The sequence below is a fragment of the Bombus pascuorum genome, chromosome 9 (genome assembly GCF_905332965.1).
Source record: "Bombus pascuorum chromosome 9, iyBomPasc1.1, whole genome shotgun sequence".
NCBI classification, from domain to species: domain Eukaryota; kingdom Metazoa; phylum Arthropoda; class Insecta; order Hymenoptera; family Apidae; genus Bombus; species Bombus pascuorum.
Genome location: NC_083496.1, coordinates 768,017 through 775,220, shown reverse-complemented (window position 1 = coordinate 775,220; position 7,204 = coordinate 768,017). Strand labels below are relative to the sequence as shown.

Here is a 7,204-nt window from a genome sequence, read left to right as displayed (position 1 = left end):
CCATCACTTCGCGCGGTTGTTACTCGACCTACGTTTCGTGTTTTCAAGCTTCCAAGCTCGTAAGGCTGAAGACGCTTTTAGCGTTAACGTTAGCGTCGCGAGACGGAAGGTCGAGGTCGAGCAGCCTGCAACGGCCCGACGCGATTCGTTTCTCGTCCGACCGAGTTAACGATCGTCCTACGTTCCATCACCTCGTCGATCGTTACGTTATATTATATAATTATAATTGCAGAACATTTTTTCTTCGCGTTCGTTATCGCGTCTTACGAACGTCGAACGTATCTCGTCGATCTACGCAGCTGTCCGAGAGAAATTTTATCGTTGGAAAGAAACGAGCTCGCTCGCGTAAGAAAAAGAGCCGAGATCGAAACGCGGTATGAAATCGCGATGCAAATGACTTTTCGATCATTTTCGTTTCGCGCTTTTGCAGGATAACCCACCGAACGGAAACTCGAGCTAGCTTCCATTACCCAGATTAGCCAGAACAGGCTAAAAATTTATATCTTTGTGTCTTTCTTTACCGTTTCCATGGAAATTTTTGCAGGCAAATCTAAAAAAATGTCGCGATAGAGGCGTAGAAACTTTGCTCGTCATTCTCTGTATATCGCTGTTCGACGATCGCGATTGTTCTCCGTATCTGCATTATCTAAAGTATCGCATTTTTCTTCGGGTTTCGAGACTTCAGGTTGCGATCGAAGAAATACGTGTGTGACGAAATGGCCGCGAATTAAGTCGGTCGACAGCGGCGGTTAAAAAGACTTTACCCTTCGCTTGTCACGCGCCCCTAGCATCGGCACGGAAAATCAATACCAAATCGGACTGGTCGCGCTACTGGCGTGCACGTGTACCAGCTGGCAGCTGCACTCGTGCGAGGGGGTTGGACGTGAGCTAACGGGGATGGAAATGCGAATGCCAACGTTCAACGTGGCAATACACACGCTGTCACGAACAGATTCGAAGGAAACGAACCGACTCGAGTCGCGCTGCTGCCTATATGCTAATGTACAAATGCGAACAGAAGTAGGGTCGATGTAAATCGACGGTGGAAGAGAGGAGAACAACGGTCGCGTATGAATTCCATTAGCCACGTCGAACGATCGTCCACGTATCGCTATTAAATAAATAACGACGCGTTCCTTTATATCGTTTATATAATCTTTCGACGACGAATTACGTCAATGATCGCAATTTGCGGGATATCGAACTTTACTTTATCTTTGACCGAGGTTTACGCTCGCCGACTGCGATTCTTTGCTACTTCCGCGTCCTACGCGTCTATCCATGCGCATTTCAGTTTCATTCACACTCGCAATGATCGTTCCGCTCGTCGATTTTCATTCATGCGCTACGCGAACGCTCCGCGGCGTACTACAGCGATTTCCCTAGTACGCGAAACACGTTACATTCGTCTCACGTTTTTCTCGTTCTCGTTACGATCGCTCGACGAGATCGAAGGAAGATCGAAGCGAGATGCCGCGTGTCGCACCGTGTAACGCTCGCAGTGTAAGGCTTGAAAAGAAAAAGAAAGGAAAGAGAAAGTCCATAAACGTAAAGAACAGCGTTCCGACGATAGTTTGTTTTAAAAACGAGGCGACTTCCATCCGATGTTTATCGGAACGATCGATAAAGATAAAAAAGGAAAAGTATCGGAGCGCCGTGATTAAACGAGCGGTCTTCTCTGCTCGTACGTTCGGAACCTGGGGCCGAGTTAATTGATTTCTAGAATCTCGGGATTACCGAAGGTTGCATCGATCAAAGTGCTCGCTACGAGAAGTGCTTGTTACAAGAGCCGGAAGCGTTTTTTCATTAAAAATCCGCTCCGTTAGTTCCTATCCCGACAAAGAGTCGAGAGAAACGAAGATTTTATTATAAAATCTGAAGCAAGTTCTCTAAAAGAAAAAAAAAAAGAAAACGAATATTTTAATATATTCGTAAAAAGTTAGACGAATAGATCGCGTGTTTTTATTCGCAATCTTATGAATCTTTCTTTACCCATTTCTCGTAGAATTCAAACAGAAACTCGTTCCATTTTTTAAATATTGTGACAAGTGTTTCGTACGTTGTTGCGTGTTACGCGTAGCCTGAAAATTTTCTAAAATTTTTCATGCATACGTACACATACGTATAGATAAAACGATAAATATTTAGAATATAAGCGCGGTACACGTAACATACGTAATATCGTAAGTTACATGCACGATGTAACGATAACGAGTACGCGTAACGCGTGTCCTCTTCGTTCGAATGCCGGCGCGCGACTGCCGCAATTCGGAAATCCCCTCCGATTCGATGCCTCTAAGCAGACGCGTCGCTGCGTTCTCGGTTTTCGCGTCGTTGAAATCAATTTTCAGTAATTCAATTGTTTCGGTTACACGAAATCGTATCAAGGAACGACATCGATGTCGTCGATATCGTCTGCTCGTGAAATAAACATTCTACCGGTATTTGCAACGCATATGCAATGCTAAAACGTTACATAATTTATTTCTTTTTCGTGGTCATTTTTTACACGACGATGTCTTAATCACACGATAATTAGACAAAGAAACAACATCGGCGTAACGTACAATTACAACGATACTGGGAACGTCGGTGGTAGAACGGAGTATCGTAGATTTACACGACAGGCGCGTCTCTCGAAGAAAAGGTAGATACGCGATTAGATCGTCCGTTTTCATTTTTCTCTGTTTTCTCATTTTTCATACGCCCACTCGCGATATGTATAACGCTTCGCGAGCAAACATAACTGTAATAACATCGATGGTGTTTACAAGAATACGCGTGACGCTTTCGTACAAGTATTTTCGATATCGATCGATCTCTATCTCGGCAGCGTTGCTGTCCTTTCGCGTGTATTTGTTTAAATACCTTCAACGACAAATATTTTTCGACTCACGATACTAGTTTTAATTCAAAATATTCGTTCCAAGATAATTCCACGCCGATTATCGAAATTATCAAAATGCTGCGAGTGCTCGAAAGAGGGCAATTAAAAGCTCTTGGTTAATTTCCAAATCTCCGGTATCGTTTCCACCACTACAACCATTCGCCGTATCTATCTCGTTCCAAGAAGTTTTTTCAGCGTTACGCGACTACCATCGCGATACCACTTAAATGGAAATGCAAAAGAAAATCGCGAATTATGTTCGAGAGATTATCTACGACTCGAGAACCACTTATTTGTCACGGCCATTATCTGCTACCGAAAAAATGTTATCGGCCGATAAGATGCAGAGAAAACCGCGTACGAGAAGACGCGTGAAAAAAGGATTCGTGGGTGGAATATTTGGTCAACGATGACGAAATCGGGCCAGTGCTCCACGTTCGAATTCGCGTACGCGAATCGTTAGCTGGGATCGGTGAATCGCGTTCTATGACCGAAACGACTGTCGAAACTCGCGCGAGAGATTATTTCTGCCAGCTAACCGATCGTCCACTCTTACGGATAGAGGTGAAAAAAAAAAAAAAAAAAAAAAAAGCGACTTGTTACCGGCAAGTTGCGCGATGCTCTAATGGCAAAAACCCGATATGTTCTATTTTTTCGAACGCGTTCGATCTTGCATTTAATCTCGACGCTGTATTTCGTATCTTCTTTCGTTTATTTGCAGCCGACATTAACACGTTTCGCGAAGACGAGGGTTCGTCGGAAGATAATCGAGAATTACTTATACGTATTGCAAAAGCGTACGTCGAAGAAGATATTTTACGAATTTGGTTATCTACTATCGTACGTGTTCGAGTACTTATTTAGCCTTAAAACACAAGCGTGTCGTTAAATTACCGACCGATCAAAGATTCGTTCGTTGCCGTTGCCGTAGATCGAATTCGAGGCAACGAAGGAAAATCTTCCCTTTTTCTTTGACTTTTGACTCGGCGAATTTGGTCGACGGTTCGCGCGTCGAAATCGACGGATCGTCGGGTGACACAAACCTCTGGATATAGTTGGAGTATCGTTAAAAAAGCGAATGACTCTGGTAATTCCAGGACCGCGTTGATCAAAGCAAGACGCCAGGGACGAGGCACGTCGTCGATCCTGAATCGTTGTACCGCGCGATCTATTTCGTTCCGTGATCGTTACGTTATCGCAAACTACGTGGCTAATTACGAATCGATTCGAGGAAGACAATCGGTGCTATAGTTCTGACGTTTCGCGATCTGCTACGTTTCCGTTGGTTTATCGTTCGTGTCTTCCGTTTGCATAAGTGTGCCGACAGTAGGCGGTACGATTGAACGACGATACAGACACGTCAGCAAAAGAAAGAATCTTCCGAGTAATCGGCATGTATGTTCGCAGGGTTCAACGGTTGCGATTTTCTTTCACAAACGATCGCAGGTTTCCACGAATATCGGAAATTCTCGTACGGTGAGATAAAAGCGACACGGGAACGTCGATTATACGTCGATCGTTCCGAAACTCGCTTGGACGCGGAAAAACGCGAAGCAACGAGTTTTCCTTCAAAGTCCTCGTACCGACGATCGTCGAATCACCGCAACTTTTTGTCGTTCGATCGTGAACTCTTGGAGAATGTGGCGGATAAAAACGTCCTTCGAGGATCGTTCGTCCTCGATTTCGGGGACGCCGATGGCGTCTAACTAGAGTTATCGGTTCCGGCAGATTTCCTGGCCACTAGAAAGTCCATTTTTCGTTGGATCAAGGCTTGCCCGGAAATCGATAATTCTTTCACCTTCGAGTCTCCCACCGTCGCTACGTATTTCTACGTGCAGAGAAGAAACGTAACGTCGCGATAGTCGTGGATGATGGACTCGATGTGGTCGCGCGTCAGCCAAGAAAAATCTCCATCGAAATTGGGGAAAGGAATTCGGGAAAGGATGATACGACGCGAGATTGAACGCGAGTTTAGCTCGAAACGAGAGAAAGTGAAAGAACGGTCTACTTACCGGCAAGGTGCGCGCACTTTGTCAAAATGGTATTTTCCCTAAGAAACACCTGTGGTATAGAGATACTCGATAATCGTTATATAACGAACTCGAGCCGTTCTTTATCCGAGAATGTGTATCATCGGACACACACGGATAAACTTTAGTATGCGCCCGTTTCTCCACGCAAGAGTCCGCGGAATATAGCCGTCTCTGTGGCTGACCCTCGATAACGCGACGATCGCCACTTCAACTGAGCGCAGATCGAGGATTAAACGCTAATTAACGTCTCGTCGTTCGGCTAATTCGCCCCACTCAAAAAGGTAAATATGGAACAAAGATGGTTGCGACGGTCTAAAATAGGACGGGATGATCCTTTTGGCAAGATAGCATCTTACGTCATGTATTTTTAATTACGCACGCATGAAGAAATTTCAATGCACAGCAGAGGCAGATACCGCGCGTGTATGGTGTCGTGGCAGAAGCTTATTCGTAGCCTTATTATTTAAAAGAAAAGAAGATGGGAACAAAGGATAAATCGAACGTGTTTACTTTGATAAAAATAAAGTCTAGTCATCGTCTGCGCGTAACGTCGTGAAACTCGACGTCGTACAACGACCATTTGATCCACAGTCCCAAATCGCTTGATCAGAGCCCCGTTTCCAACGATCGTGAAACCGTCCTTATTCTTACCTTTTCCGAACGGCGATCAACCGCTAAGAATAAGCTGTTTATCGCCTCGCACTGTATCGTTAATGTACAACCATTTTCACCATTATCATCGTAAATTAAAACGGAATAGCGAACAAACGTAATCTTATCGATAATTGTATCGAATTTCGACCTCGATCCATAACCAGTTTCGGTGAGGAAGTAAACGAACGAACGTACGAAACGGCTGGCAGATCGTATCGATCGAATCGAGATCGTTAAACGTGAACCACGCATGTTGACACGAATTCTGCCGATCAACAATTACGAAAACAAAATCGTCGTATCAATCACAGTAGATCGAACGCGCGTTTTGTTTTGAAATTAATGGATTAATCCGTGTCGACCACTCGTAACAAGCGATTTTCGACGAGGGATTTTAACGCGATACGGTTGTTTAAATTTGTAAAACGGCTCGCGCTACGAATTTCTTCGTACGAATAAGCGAGATGACACGATCGATCGCGTCGATCGTATCATGATCGAAAAGCGAAGATGCGCGCGCGCGTAGCTTCGAAGCTTGGAGAGCGTCGTTCGGATTTAAAATTTCCAACGACGAAGACGATGAATAATCGTTCTACGCGATTCGTTGCAACCGTTTCCCGCCCTCTTCGCCTCTACGGCGTTGTCGGTGAATTCGAGCTTTCCATTTGATTCGTAACGAGCTTATCTGCGCGTTAGTCATAGTCGTGCTAAAGTCGTCCAATACCTATTTAAGATCGTAATTTTGCCGAAATACGTGCTTCTTTAAAACTTCCACGAGACGTTAGATTTGGAATAGGTTTTACCAGGTTTCGAAACACGCTCGAGCGTTTCGACCGCCGTACGACGCCGACTCGAAGGAAAAAGGATCGAACGACGAAATCTAAAATCTCAAGCTGAAAACATCGTGCTAAGTACGGTGGCCACTCGGCGGCAATTATACAATCTAATCTACGAATCGAGAAACGTCTCTAAGACGTCGAAAACTGCACGAAAAGGCGGGCGCTTACGGACGTCGATCGATACGCGAACCTTGCCTCGTAATCAACGAACTTACGCAAATGGTAAAAGCGACGCGACGCCGATGAATCGTCCGTCGCCGTTTACTCTTTGTCCTTGCTCGAGACGTCACTAGAGTCCCCCGTACGACGATCGATCGGCTATATTCAGCCGCCAAACGATTTAAGAAATTTTTCCTATCGTTCGACGAGAGACTCGTGCCAAGGATTACGTCGGCCAGCAAAGTGTCGACAAGCTCGCGCGATCGCGAAACGATAAACGTACCTACGTTTCGATTCGACGATACGTCGAAATTCGAGTCTCGAGTAAACGAAACGGTCGAATCTCGGGAAAACGAAGAGCATCTCTACTTACGTTTCTTTGACGTCGACAGCGCTTGGCTCATCGGGCAACGTTAGCGAACGAGGGAGAGAGAGTCGAGGAAAGAGGAGATTGCTCGCTCGGGAAAAACTCCTTATCGTTGCCAGCGATTAAATCTCCTGCCATCTTCGGGCCTTTCTCGAATAATCACACGACCCTCGTGATACGAGGGACGAGCAAGAGGATCGCGTTTTCCGACCGCCGCGTCGTCCAGCTGCAGACACGTCGAACAACGTGGCTCCGTGAACGTTGA

General features: G+C 45.4%; 1 protein-coding gene across 1 annotated transcript in view; it reads right to left on the bottom strand.

Annotated features, from left to right (window-relative positions):
- LOC132910509 (protein Star-like) overlaps positions 1-7,204 on the bottom strand; it is a 78,730-nt gene that overhangs the window by 46,041 nt on the left and 25,485 nt on the right. The gene's annotated exons all lie outside the window — the stretch shown is intronic.